The following is a 14,972-nucleotide window of genomic DNA, read 5'->3' as shown; positions in this document are numbered from 1 at the left end:
CACACATATCATTAATTATTTATCAAAATCCGAGTGTCATTTTAGGCCGTTGCAAAAGGGTTTTTCTATCCAGAATTCGATTATTAGTGGGTTGAGGGAACATTGCAGGGGGAAACCTTAACTTGGGTGCTATCTATCCTAACTCAAAAAGTGCTCCTATTCACTTGTGCTTTGGGTATGGTCTACTAGAAGGTTAACCAAGTGTATTGCTTTCATTTCCATTGTCATTATGACCCCATTGGTGATTGCTGCCCAATATTAAAATGTGTGTGATTTTTGTTAATTTTAAAAATAAATAAATATTGTATTTTTACCAACCGGCCTGGTTCATGGTCCATTGTGACCCGGGGTATTTGTAAAAGGGGGTTTGAGACGGGTCGGGTACCGGCTCTATTTGAATTTGTCGAAATTACAGAAAAAGCATTGAACACCACGTCGCAGGCTAAGACCAAGTGTCCTGGTCCAGTGTGTGACGCCCGATTGGAATCCTTAACGTCTCCAAGGTCGAATTTGCTGGAAACCTTTAATTTACTGTAATCCATTTTTAAAATAAATTATTTTTCTTGTGTTTAGTTCATAAAACTTTTTCAGAATTTAAATAGCAGTACATTTTATACTGAAAAATTATATTATACAATCATATAAAAAGAAATGTGTACAAACATACAGTAAAATTCACAAATAAAATAGTCAACATGCGCAAAATTATGTTATCCTATCTAAAAATCGTAAAATCAACACTCATTATACATCTTCAAATAAAATTGAAATTGTCATACATAATTTATAAAGTTCCATGTTCTGGTGATTATTGTGAGCCAAAAGACATTGCGTCTCATTTTGAGTGTGCCGGTCCGGTAGAACTGCCAGTAAAACGTGCAGTAATACCAGATCCATCATTTTTATCAAACTGGCACACTCTGAGTTTGCGGTTAGGAGCAGTGAATTACTGGCAGGCCTAACCTCCGGGGAGTCAGGCCTCTACCGGCAAATAATTGCCCCAATCACTGGCATCAGTACTACCAGTGCCGGGGATTGGGGCCAACCCATTTCATGGAGTCCTATAAAACGCTATGGAATGGGAACTTACTGCTGTGGCTGGCACTCATAATAGCTCAGTAACACTGGAATATCGGGCACCGGTAAGACGAGTTTGCCGGTAACCCGCCGATACTACTGGCAAACTCGTAATGAGGTTCAATCTTTTTATGGTGTTCAAGTTGTCTACACATTTACCCAAGTAGTTAGTGTACAGGTCACCCAACGTTCTACGGCATGTCATTACATGTCAAATGGTCTCCGACCTGCATTCATTTACATAATCTGTATCCCAAAGTAGGGAGTTGATTTAGCCACAAGGCTAACATAAATCATTTCAATTCTGGAGCAGGAGACCAAATCAAGTATTTCTGGGGCTTTAGATGAAAAGTGTGACATTCCGCAAATTCAACATAACTTTTCAATTCAGACAAATGGATATGGTTCAAGCCCCGATCCCATATTAATAATTTATCAGTACATTATTTTCTCAATGCGTGCTCCTTCTTCTTCCATTGATGGATCCATCTGATCAAGTCAAATGTTTTACCACATTTAAACTTAAAATTAATTAAGTCTGCCTGAGTCATGTTTTGCCGTCAAATTTGTGATAGGGGACTTGTATCTTTGAATGCCTTAATGTAAAGAGACCCTGCTTTAAAAGTACACTGCCAATAAGGGAGGTAAGCCCAAGCTTATTGCCGGAATAGGAACACATTGTGGAAGTCTTAATAGTCACCTCCATATCCAGCCTTCTAATAGGCTCAACCAATCTATATTTGTGTGGTACATAGTTTTGTGCCTGTACAATACCGCCAGCACTAGGTATTGTTGGCATATGGTGAGAGGCCCTTAAGACTATGATTTTTAAAGTCCTGGCTTAAGTAGATAACCAAATATTTATACTCTGTTTCTTTTTCTATGGGATCATTTGCCATATACATGTGTGCCTTTATCTTGTTGACATGTCCTATGCACATGTACTTTATCTTCTCACAGTTTATTGCTAACTCATTCTCCTCCACATACCTGTGGATCTCCTGAACAGACCGATGCAGTCCCACATACGTATGGTCAAAGAGAACCACAACATCCGTGTCGGAGATCCAAATTATGCGATGCCCACCAAGCTTTGAAGGAAAATTCTCAAACCTCATCAGTAATTGAGGAAGATGATCAAGGTAAAGGTTGAATAACATGGGGGTCTGCACACATCCTTGTTGAGGCACCTATCTGTGTATATCTCTTTGATGCAGGTACCCGTTTTATCTAACTTTACCTGCACACTATTATTCGTATGAAAGTCTCTGAGTGTATGTAATATGTTGTGAGGAATTCCCCAACTCTCTAATTTGTCCCACAATCTAAAATGATTTACCATGTCAAAAGCTGATTTAAAATCAACAAATAGTAAGTGTGGCGGGGGACTGCATTGTTCACATGCTGGCTTCATCAAATTGTTCATCAGTAGAAAGTTGTGAATTGTACTGGACCTGGCTCTAAAACCAGTCTGAAGGGGTCCTGATATTTCATTTTCCTCAACCTAGTGTTTTAAGTGCTCTAGTATCGATGTTCCAAATAATTTTCCTGCAGCGTCTAGCATATACAAAAGTCTATAGTTAGACGTGATGTTACGTTGATACTTTTTATACACTGGTATAAGGATGGCCTTTCACTAACTAACAGGCATTCAACCTTCTTCACACACCTTTGTAAACAATACAATCAAGATATCGCCCCATATCTCAGGATCATGCTTATATACAATATTGGCTAGCCCATTAGGGCCAGGGGGTTTGGAATTCTTCATATCAATTTAAATGATTATATCAATTCGATCAAAGTTAATCAGGAATGATAGACTCCCCACAGAATTAATTTCAACAGTACTATCTCCTTTCTTCCTATATACTTTCTCGATATATTCTATCCAAGTTACCTCATCAATAGGGTTTACTAATAATCCCTATTTCTTGCATCTAAAATCATTTAATGCCCTCCACATATATTTCGTATCAGCCTTTACAATAGTTTCCAGCATTCATTTTCACTGCACATTTCTATAAATATAGCAGCATCTTTTTAACCAATTTCTATATCGTTTTTTCCCTCCTTATACCAGCTACACTGTCTTTCAGGTAAGGGCTGATTTCTTATTCTGTATAATACTTTTTGTAAGCTGACATTTATCCTCCCTGATGATTAAGTCGAAGCATATAGCATTCCCATTATGTTCTGCTTGTTTGATGGTCGAACCTTTGGGAACCACTCATGACACCATTTGCTCAAACCATGTATTAATATACTGTACTGTATCATTAGACCTGATCAATAAGTTTTGCCTTGTCAAACCTTCCATACATTTCTTCATTATATTTAATTTTTTACTGGACTGTAGAATGTAGCCACTGCAGCACACCCCTTCCACGTATACTCTCCATGGCATCCCCCCAAAGTTCGTCTGTTGACCCTTATCATGCCCCACTGTCTCGTAAATCCTAACCACTGTTTTCCTTGGTGATTAGATGCAGCTTGTTTCACGCAACATTCTGCAATAACCATCCTTATTTGCTCGACTCGCTGTACATCCATGCCAGGGGCATTTTGTTCTCCATTAATCTGCACTTTAGTATTTCCAGTTCCTATAATCCATTCAGCCATTATGGCACCAATAGTATCAATGATGCCCAATGTGAGCATATTACCAGGGGGTACACACATATTTAGCAGTACAATTTTCTTTTCTTTTCCCCCATTAGTTGGGGAGATTACTACTGCCAAAAAATTGGCCTTTATTCAATCACTTTATGTTCCCTTGAGACATAAGCTTTGGATAAACCACTTATCGCAGATGGGGATCAGGTGCAAGTGGATTTAGGTCACCTGGCCTAAGGCCCGCCCACCTGGTGCCTTCCTGCCTGCCGCTCTTTTTCACCACTTAGCAAGCCCCGCCCACCTGGTGCCTTCCTGTTTGCCGCTCTTTTTCACCACCTAGCAATCCCCTCCCACCTGGTGCCTTCCTGTTTGCCGCTCTTTTTCATCACATAGCAAGCCCCGCTCACCTGGTGCCGTCCTGCTTGCCGCTCTGTTTCCCTACTTAAGGAGCCCTCCAGCCTCTTTTCCTTTGCAGATGGGGAGCAGGTGCAAGTGGATCTAGGTCACCTGGTCTAAGCACCACCCACCTTCTTAGCCCTGCCTCTTGCTTCCTGCACTTAACTATTAGATCAAGATTGTCTCTCGCCCGGGCGTCTGCAGTTAAGGGCAGATGAAGAAAAGGGCAATTCCTGTTTGGACCTGTTCGGACCAGGAGGACCCAGGGCCCGACCCCCTGCTCAGACAGCAGGTAAGCATGCACCAACATGTGTTACCCCTCTGTCCCCACAGGCCATCCCCACCTCCTGTAGTCCCCCTGTGATGTTCCTTGTGCCCTCCTTCTCACACACAGGTGTTGCCTGTTTTGCTTAATTCTTCTATCCTGCTCCCCCTCAACCTCCTCCAGCCTACTTCTGCAGGAGTCTGTCCTGATAGATTCTGGTTTCACCATCACCGTCTTGTGGCCAATGCTGGATTTGACTTTTATGGACTTCATTCATTCACGGTGCGTCACTCTTTCTCAACTCTCATGCTGGGCTTCCTTTGCATCTTGTACTCATGGTGGCCCTGAATCATGCTGTTCCCATCTTCATCCTGTATCCTGGCCTGCAACATTATGTGTTACTACTGACTACTGCAATTGTATTCGCTCTCCACTCTTGCTTCTCCACTCTTTTTGACTGCTTACTCTCTGTTCTCGCCTCATTTCCCTTCTCACTTTTCCTATCCCCTCTCCTTACTTTCTTCTATGCACTTACTCTATCAGAATTGTCCCTGGACCTAATATGATAGCAACCTCGTCTGTTTCCTCCATCCTGCCATTACTGTTCTTTTCCTCTCCACGCCCCCTCCAGCACTATCTGAAATGTCGTCAGGCCTAGTATCATAGTCGCTTGTTTTGTTCCTCCCCTACCTTTCTCCGTCTCTACCAGAAATGTCGTCAGGCCTAGTACGGTAGTCTCCTGTCTGTTTCCATTTCCATCCCACTCTCTCCCTCCCTTCCTTATCTATGTCTTAGCTCTGCACTGTCTGAAATGTCGTTAGGCCGAGTACGATAGTTAATTTCATATCCTTACTGTTCATGGCCTGTAAGAATGTCATTGTATTTTCCCTTGTTCCCTCCCTTGCCTTGAAGTGCTTTGAAACACTTTATGTATAGGCGCTATATAAATAAACTATCATATCATTAACAGGCCCCCCTTAGGTCTACCCAAAGGACCATTGCTTGCTGCAGCCAGATGCGACCTACACCCATCAATCATGGTCTCCTGAGTCAGCCACTTTCTTGCAAGTAATTTATGACCATTGTTATTATCCAAGAAGAGGCTGTGTCCATGAGTGTTCCGAGTGAGAATCTTTGTTGTTGATGGTCGCTGGAAACGGTTCACTGGTACATAACTGGAGCACCATTTCCACTGTTGCAGCTCAACCTCCAGTTTGCCATCAGTGTACACAGTGACAGCCTTTCTTCCTTGGCCAGCAGTGGTAGTAAGTAGACCTCTCTTCCCCAGTCTTTCTGACTGATTACTAGGACCATTGATTACATTTCCTTTGGGGATAGGCATTTTCGAGATAACTGTTCATTATTAGAGGGTATTTGATTGTTATAAGCCATTCTTAACAATTGTGTAGTGTGCTGTTTTACCAAGTAATTACAGTAACAATGCACGATTGATGTCAATGTTCTCACATGCTGTATTTGTTCCACAAAATCAATATCACTCGTCCTCAGCACTCTCAATTGAGGAATACAAGTTAGAACTCTTAAACTCATTCTCTGATTTAGCCAATCATTAGAAAAAGATTGCTTATACTAAACTTATTGCAGGGACTTGGTGGCCAATTCTCTTTGGTATGCACAGCCGGGTACTCTGTCCCAGCAGCTATTCCACTATGACCTTGTTACACTCCTTTACCACAGGAGTCAATCCTTCTCATGCTGTAAAGGACACATTCTCCATACTATCTATTTCACAAGTGCTCTCCTTATCTACTTCGGCCACTTGGGCTTCAAAGTTAACTGTTTTTATTATCCAGCTGGTTAACATACCATTTTTTTGTTAGCTCTTCTTTGTTTTCTAGTTGTTCATTTTCACATCATTTGGTGGTTGCACATCCATCCCCTTCTAGTTCTGCTTACATGAAAGTAATAGTTCGTACAGGACTATTATTCTTATCTCTAGTAATTTACAGCTTTCTCCAGTGTCTCCTTTCCTTTCTTGACAAGTGTGTACACAGTATCATTACTGTCGATTGAGGCCTCCACAGGAGCCTGGGTCAGATTATATTCTTCCCATCTGTGTCCAAAGCTGGGTCATTCTTATCACCTTCACATGTTTTTTTAATAGCCAGTACGGATTTTATTTTTTTTAATTCTTCTTATTGCAGCCCTCTGCACTCCCATCTCTTCATGAATTTCATTACAGAGTTTTAGTAAAATCCTAATTACGAAGTGCATAGTAGCCAGGATCGTATTATTATTATTGATTGTATCCGTTTCACCGTTAGATTTTTCTGTAAACAGCATAGGGAAAGCTGACAGCCATGCGGAAGGAATCTCACTAGCCTGTGTAATGGTGTCTACCACAAACGGCTCTGGTACATTTCTGTCGTCATCATGTGCTAATATCTGTCCATGTATGCTTTTTTGTAATGAATACCAGAGTTCTAAAAAATAATTATTATAGTAATTTTCCAGTGATTAGGTTAAGTTATTTTCAGTTATGCCCAAAACAGGAGTTGGGAGAATAGCAGCCAGTCTGGGATGCAGTTCAACTTCAAAGAAGTTTGTAATCCCTCTATCTTCTGCAGCGAAAGCAACCCCAGGTGCCACTAGTACCTGCTTGCTTCTGCCAGTGGTATGAGTCTGACTATCAATGTTCGATTTTGTCAATCTTGGGTGAAGATTACAACAGCCTTCACTTTCTTACTGCCCTGCATGGTGAAATTATCAGAATTTACCCCTATTACCAAAGGTCAGCATATTTACTTGTCACACAATTATTCGTATGCATTTCGCTTACTTCAATGTAGTCAGCACACTCCATCACAGCCTCACTGCCAAACTGCAAAACTGCAGTGACACTTTCCACGCCCTTCCCCCGCTTCACACTGGGAAGGGTATTTGTATGGAAAATAGAGCCAGGTGATTTGTAATGTCGAGCACAGAGATCCCAGGCTAGGCTAGTGGCTAGCAGAGTGGGTTCCTGCCAAGCTACAAGTTCCCAGGCAAAGTTGATAGACAGCAGCACACCAGCCCTGCAAGCACTGCTGACACATATTTCTGTTCATCACCAAATCACGAGTGCCAAAATGCAATGACACTTTCAATGCGTAAGTGATTTCAATCTGGCACACACCAAAGTCCCGCCCAGCATGTAGTGCACAATTGAAACCCTTATTTATTTGTATCTATAAGTTCAATATTCTGAACGATATACCACTCGTATCACACCCTTCTCCTGGAACCCCCCCCCCCCGTTCACACTGAACTAGGAATCAGGCTAGTTTGCAAAGGTAAATATTTATTTATGTATTTAAAATGTAATCACATAGGCCCTCATTACGACCCTGGCGGAAAGTGACTGACCGGACCGCCACAGCGTAAATAGCGTTTCCGCCATTGCACGATGGAGCAAAGTGCGGCCCATTCCGACCCATCGGGCACGAGCACCACGGCATGGCGGAAGTGCAAAGTCCGCGATGGCGGAAATGACCCCAAAACGGCCCACACCGCCGCCGTACGGCGCCCTAGGTGCAATACCGCCACCCATCTTAGCGGACACCGCAGTGAGCGCCAACCGGAAAGTACGGTGACCGTAAATATACGGAAACGGAAGTAAAAACATGGGCCCGGAACGGGAAACAACACGCCGTACACCTATAAAACCACAAAATCCACACAACCACTAAAAACACTACCCTGAGACACATCCCAACCCGTCATCCACCCTAGTGAAACCAAGAAAAATGGGAAAAGTAGCGAAGAAAGCGTGCGACCGCAAGCGGCAGGTCCACTTCTCCCGTGAGGAGCTCACCGTGCTTACAGAGACCCTCCAGGAGAATGCCGCCGCCGTCTTCTCCACGCAAATGACCAGGACGGCACTTGCGAACAAGAAGGCCATATGGGCCCTGGTGGCACAGCGGGTAAGTGCGGTGGGGACCGCACCCCGCAACCCACAGCAATGCAGAAAGCGATGGGACGACCTGCGGATACGCGTCCGTAGCATACTTTCTGCCAACCGCAACATTGCCACAGCCACCGGGGGAGGATCGGAATCACCCATCAAGTTGACCCCCTGGGAAGAAATCTGTGCCTCCACCATTGGAATGGAGAGCATAGAGGGAGTCGGAGGGATGGAGAAAGGAGTGCAGACATCCGGAGAATCCGGTAGGTGGCCCAAATAAAACCATGCCAAATCCACAATGTCCAATCATATGAATCACATGTGTCCACATAGCGCAACAGCAACACATGGCCAGGAGAACGTCCACACACATTGGCCTGATAGCGCACTTTAAAACTCACAATAAATACATAAATAATTAAAAACCCCAAAAACACCCACTACACGTGCAGCAGGCACACCCTAACTGCAGGCTGCCAAACAACTGCACCCTCACTCCACACACAAATGAAAGCACCTCCAAGGCCCCGACCCAAATCACCCTCAGGTACCACCCCAATGCATGTGATACATTGCCATTCCAATTCCCACAGACCCATTAATAACGCTCGCCCTCCTTTACTCCACCACAGGGTCCGATCCAAACGACGAGCTTCAGGACACCCCTACCAGCACACCTGCAAAGAGGGCCTAGACCAACGGCCAAAGACCCTCCACCTCAGCTGCACGCATCAAGACACGGCAGCAGCACAAATCAAGTGGCAGCACACAGGAGGGAACATCAACAGGCACCCCAGCAGCCAGCATGCCCACAACAGCAGCACCACAGGTCCCCCCAATGGATGCCACAGAAGGCACTGCCTCTGGTGGCAGCAGCACCATAGGTGACACCCCATTAATGGCAGCATGCTCCGACACAGAAGACGGGGATGTCGAAGTCAGATCCATCCATGACCTGTCCCAATCCCCCTGTCTGTTCCATCCCGTACACCATGAGGATACCACGCAGGGGCACCCACAAGACGACGACTGGCCATCCCCCACAAGCCCTGTGGCAGGGCAACATGAGGCGAACAGCCACTCTGTGACACCACCGCAAATGGCCATGGCTCAGCAGAGGCAACAGTCCCTCGACCAGTTAATCGTGCAACAGCAGCAACTGGCCACGCTCCTCAAGGACCATGCCGATGAATGTGGGGGCACTAAGGCAGACATAGAAACATCAACTGAGACACTTAGGGCAGAAATGGAGAGAAGTACAGAGACACTAAGGGCACAAATGGAGAGTAGCACCGAGTGCCTGAGAGTACAAATGGAGAGTAGCACCGAGAGCCTGAGAGTCCAAATGGAGAGAAGCACCGAGAGCCTGAGGGGGGAACTGCATGCGACGTCCAAAGACGTATGTGCCGAACTTGCCGCAGTGCGCCGTGTGCTCACTGAGCTCTCACAAACCCTTAGGGACATGCATGGACGTGAGCAGGCAGAGACATCATCCGTTGCAAGTTCCGTCCAGGGCAGCCCCCAACGTAGATCTGGGAGGAACCTGCGCTCCACAGGCAGGGGTGCCCCTGATACCCGCAGAGGGGGCTTGCAATAGCGACTGCCCACTGACAATGAGCATCTTTGGACACTGGTGTTCGGGGGGGAGGTAGGAGGGTGGAGGGGGTGTGTTGGGCTCACTTGGGTGGCGGGTCGATAGGGTGTTCAACATGATATCACATATGCCATAAACAATGCACGATCAACCAATGAGATGTGTGGACAATGATCTTTGTGTACTAGGCCATCATAGGCGTACAGTCCATATTGTGCATGTACCAGACACACACAGTGCCACGAGTCCCGTGTCCATGTATCAGCCACCAGGCGTGAGTGCTAGAAGCATGCATCAATGAGATGCTGACGAATGTCACGGCCCTCCTGTGCCTCGCGGACTCCTTGAGGTGCTGCCACATCCCCACCCTCATCATGACCATTTTCAGGTGCTTGCAGTTCTGCGTCAGGGGGCATGGGCACATTTCTACGTACGCACATGTTGTGTAGCATGACACATGCCATCACCATCTTTGCAACCTTCTCATGGCGGTACAGGAGTGCCCCGCCAGACCTGCTGAGGCACCGGAAACGAGTCTTCAGTAGGCCGAATGCCTGTTCAATGACTACACGGGTACGTGAGTGGGCATGGTTGTAGTCCTCCTCATGCTGGTCCCGTGGGTTCCGGACTGGTGTGAGGAGCCATCTCTTCAGTGGATATCCGGCATCACCTGTATGTGGACGATAAACGAATTATGTGGAATGCCATTGCTACGTACGCACCCCCCCCGCCCTTCCTGCCAGGTCATTGCCGCATCACATACCCCACATCATCATGCATGAAATGAGACTCACCGAGTAGCCAGGACCTGTACCCTGCGTGTCGCTCCATGTAGCGTGGTATTGTTGAGTTCCTCAAGACCATAGAATCATGGGTTGATCCAGGGAATCGGGCACAACAATGTGTAATGATCCTGTTGGAGTCACACACCATTTGTACATTCAGAGAATGAAATTGTTTTCGGTTGCGGTACTGGGCCTCCATGGCATGTGGGACGACCAATTCCACATGGGTGCAGTCGATGGCACCAAGGCAATCCGGTATGCCGCCAAGTGCATGGAATCCCACTTTTGTGTTGGTAATTTCCTGCTCCGAGCGTGGTAGAGAGATGTAGTCGTCTGCGTGCTGCAGGAGGGCATCGAGCACTTGCAATAGTGTCCGTGAGAACAGTGGCTGAGAAATGCCATGCAACTGTCCGACTGTGTGCTGGTAGGTGCCTGTGGCCAGGAAGTGGAGTACAGACACCACCTTCAGTAGGGGTGGGATGGCGGTTGGGCTATCTATCATGCTGACAAGGTCAGCCTGTGTCATGTCCACAATGGCGGCTATGGTGTCCCGGTCCAAACGGTAGAGGGTGTGGATCTGCTCATCAGTGAGGTTGAACGGATGTGCTCGGAGGCGTGGGATTGCGGGCTGCCTGCGTGGTGGTAGTGGCTGTGCTGGCGGCCCTTGCTGGCCCTGCCTTGCCCTCCTCCTCCTCCTGCGTCTCCTCCGTGCGGCCGGTTGTAGTTGGTGTTCGTCTTCTTCTTGGAGTTGGAGTACTTGCAGTGCTATCAGGTCCCCCAGGGCCAACATCGTGAGTCCTGCCGGTAGCATTTCGGAGTGGGTGTGGTTGTGGGAGGAGACTGGGTGTGCAATTTATGTGTTTTCAGGCTGTATGGCCTCCACCTGTGGTGATTCATTCCACCTGAGCAAGCTGCTCTCCCCTTTGGCCGAGCACGTCCCGCACACAACGCTGCAATTCGAGGAATGGCATCTTGCTATTACAATCATGTATTTGTACCCGATGGCCGTGTAACATTGGTTGATATGTTCATTCGGCTATGGTCCCATTGTTTCACATACAATCTTTGCAGTCGCGAACAGACTTGTGAAGGGTCAGTGGAACGTAGTACTCGAGTAACGGTGGACCCTCATGCATCACTGTACCGAGTTGCAACGACGGGCGGGGCGTCCCATTTGTGAGTGAAGGCAGTTGCCATTTTCACACACAGCCGCACTAGATGGATTAATTTGTGATTTCAAGCGGCCACAGATGCCTTTTCGACGTGATGTTGCAAATGAGGAATTCGAAGGGCAGCGCTTTCGGTTATCAGCTAGCGGCGAGGAGATGCCCACAGGTCTGACTGCAAATATAACGTTCTATTGTTCAATGTCCTTGGGACAGGGGCCATGGCGAGGATGCAATGATTGATATGAATAGTTTGGGATGCGCAATAGCGAAGTGGACGATGAGGCCGGACGTTCCCAAATACATGTTACTTCACAACACTGGAATTACGGGCTGGGGCACAGTGGATTTTGCAGGCTGCATAACGCACAGACTCAATGGAATTCTCACATGTTATGTGAGTATGGAAACAGGCGTTATCATTACGGGATGAGGGAATGATGAATGGATGCATGGACAGATGATTTGATACAGTGTTTGCCATGTACAGGGCTTCTTGGAATCTGTCCGCCTCCCCTGCGCTATGTGATGCAGGGCTGCCATAGTGGGACCATCGTCTATCTGGCCTTGTTGAGCCCTCCCTGTCTCGACGCGCCCTCAGACACTTGTGTCCATGCACGTTACCAATCCCATCTGATGGGTTCTGTTTTCACAGACGCATGCACAGGTACACTTGTTTGTGATGGTGTTTACACCTCGATATAGATAGTTATGAGTCGCAAGTGGTTTTGGGGTGGTGATGATCCTTTGGAGTGGGCTAGCATGCATATGGCTGTGGATTTAGTGTGATCATTGAAGTGAGTTGTTCGAATGTAGTTCTGATGGCCATTCTGTTCTTTTTCTTTTCTTTTGGTTGACAGGTATCTCCTCCCCTTTTGCCACTGCCATCTGTATGCCACTCCTGCAGATGGCTTTTACTCCCGACACCTGCTGCTTCGTGTTAATCAGTGGAGCAGCATTACGATCTTATGGGACGATCGCCAATGGGCCACATGCCCTTACGCAGTACTAGTGGCTCGGAGCAACATTTCGGCCTTTCAGCTGGACTAGTGCCTCCCCATTGGGACGGCCCTGCGGTTCTGTGCGCTTCCATGTTGCCTTTTCGTACGAGAATGTGGCCCTGTGTACCATGAAGGAACAGGGCGTCACACAAGAAGTAGCTGGTCATTTCTTGCGGATGCAGCCCACAATGGTGAAATGTGTTTTGGAGTTCATGGCCTAATGGCTGTATGGGCTTGGTGAATTTGTTGTGCATTAAATTTCTATTCTGATATGGGCCGTGTAGCGTTCTTCTTTGCAAGTGATGTGGCATGTTCCTATTTGGGGAGCGATGTATTGTGAGGAGATCTGCATTGGGTTCCAGCTTCGGAGTATAGTTGCGTGGTACTGTGCTGGGCGCGTTTGCCTACGAAGCCCAGTGAGGTCAGGGATGAGGGCTGCCAATATGACTGTTTGAATGATGTCATGCTCAGGGGCGGGGGATTAGGTTTTGTGTAACAGATGCCGGTCAGCCAGGTGGACTGGTGGAATGATGTGATTTTCGGAATATTGCTGGTCACAGGTGCCTGTGTTTGCGTGCGTTTCTTGGTGGGGGACTGAGGTCATGTCCATTGGAATGGCTTCTGTATTCGTGCCATCTGTGCCCTGCAGCTCCCATTGGCCCCTTTTGAGATTCTTTTGTTCGTTGGCATGCATGGGTGACTTGTACATTTCACTGGTTGCATTGTGACTTCATTGCACCTACGGGGAGTTGTACTATGTGGCCAGGGAGCGGTGTACAGGCACTCAGTGGGGCCGTTTACGGTTGATTCGCGATGCCGTACTTCTCACCATGGCGGAATGGTACTTTCCGCCGTGCTTGATGGCGTTAGGTACATGTCCGCTAGGGTCGGAATTCGCGTACCCTTGCGCCATGGTGGTATTTACGGTTTGGCATGGCGCGCACGCGCGTACTTGGTGCAGTTAGCGTTGGCGTTCACTACGGTGTCGCTAATGGCATCGTACTTTGCGGTGACGGGTCATAGTCGCACCGAGCGCTATTCGATGGCGGTATTGCATTTCCGCCATCGTTTTTCGATTTCCGCCAGGGTCGTAATGAGGGCCAATATATTTTAATAGGTAACAACAATCACCAATGGGGTGACAGGACACTGAATGATATATTTAATACTTTAATACAGTATGAATCAAGTAATGAGCACAAAAACAAATGCAGCACAAAGAATAATACTTTTGAATTGCTGTAGAACAGATGGCACTATGGTTAGGAGTTCCCCCTGCAACACCCCTCAAACCACAATAGGCAATGTAAAGAGATGGGAGGAGAGAGCCGGTATTCAGGAATAGCACAAATCAAACAGAATATCAGTCCCACCTTCCCCCTTCAAACACAAGAGAAAAACGGAATTGACTTATCCGCTGTCAGAATGGCTTTGAAATTGTCTTTGGAATTGACTGAGCAAAAACACCAAATGTGGTCAAAAATACTTAAATTGTTATAAATTCCTATGGGAGCCGCTTTGAACAGTTGCACACAATCACAAGCAATGGTTAAGTCAAAAGAAAACAATGTAAATCTCAAAGTCCAAGTCGGAAACAATTTAAAGCTATTTCACATGTGTAAAATTTCTCTGAATGTAAAATCGCTGCAAACTTTTCCTTACGAGATATTCGTTATAACGGGAGAATCGCAACGTTTCTATCACAAAAACTCAGGGAGCTATAGAGGTTTTAGTAAAGGTCATTTTTGTAAAATAGGCGCGAGAATGGAAAACAGAAATGCACGTTTGAAATGACAGATGGTTTGATAACAATAGATTATGACTATGAAAAAGCGAATGACACAGATGGATCTTACAGTCACGTGATCAGCGTAACCCGCCTGTTGTGGATACTCTACTTATTCAGATGAGAAAAGAGTCAGCGTAAAGATAGTTCTAACAACACTCTGGTTCTTAATTAAAGATAGGATTGGTTTGAGATAGGGATGAGACAAACCAAATATACTATGGGTCACAGTTCTTCCTATTAATACTCACAGGATAAGATATTAAATTGGACCGTCAGTTCTGGTCATGGATTGGATCTGGTCTAGGAAGAACAGCACATCAGGCATGGGATCGGGTCAGCTAGGCCGGTCGCTGGATTTGCACAGGATCAGCCCTCGTAG

This window comes from Ambystoma mexicanum, chromosome 4p, assembly GCF_040938575.1.
Source record: "Ambystoma mexicanum isolate Mex_15411 chromosome 4p, UKY_AmexF1_1, whole genome shotgun sequence".
NCBI classification, from domain to species: domain Eukaryota; kingdom Metazoa; phylum Chordata; class Amphibia; order Caudata; family Ambystomatidae; genus Ambystoma; species Ambystoma mexicanum.
Note: the sequence above shows the minus strand (reverse complement) of the source record.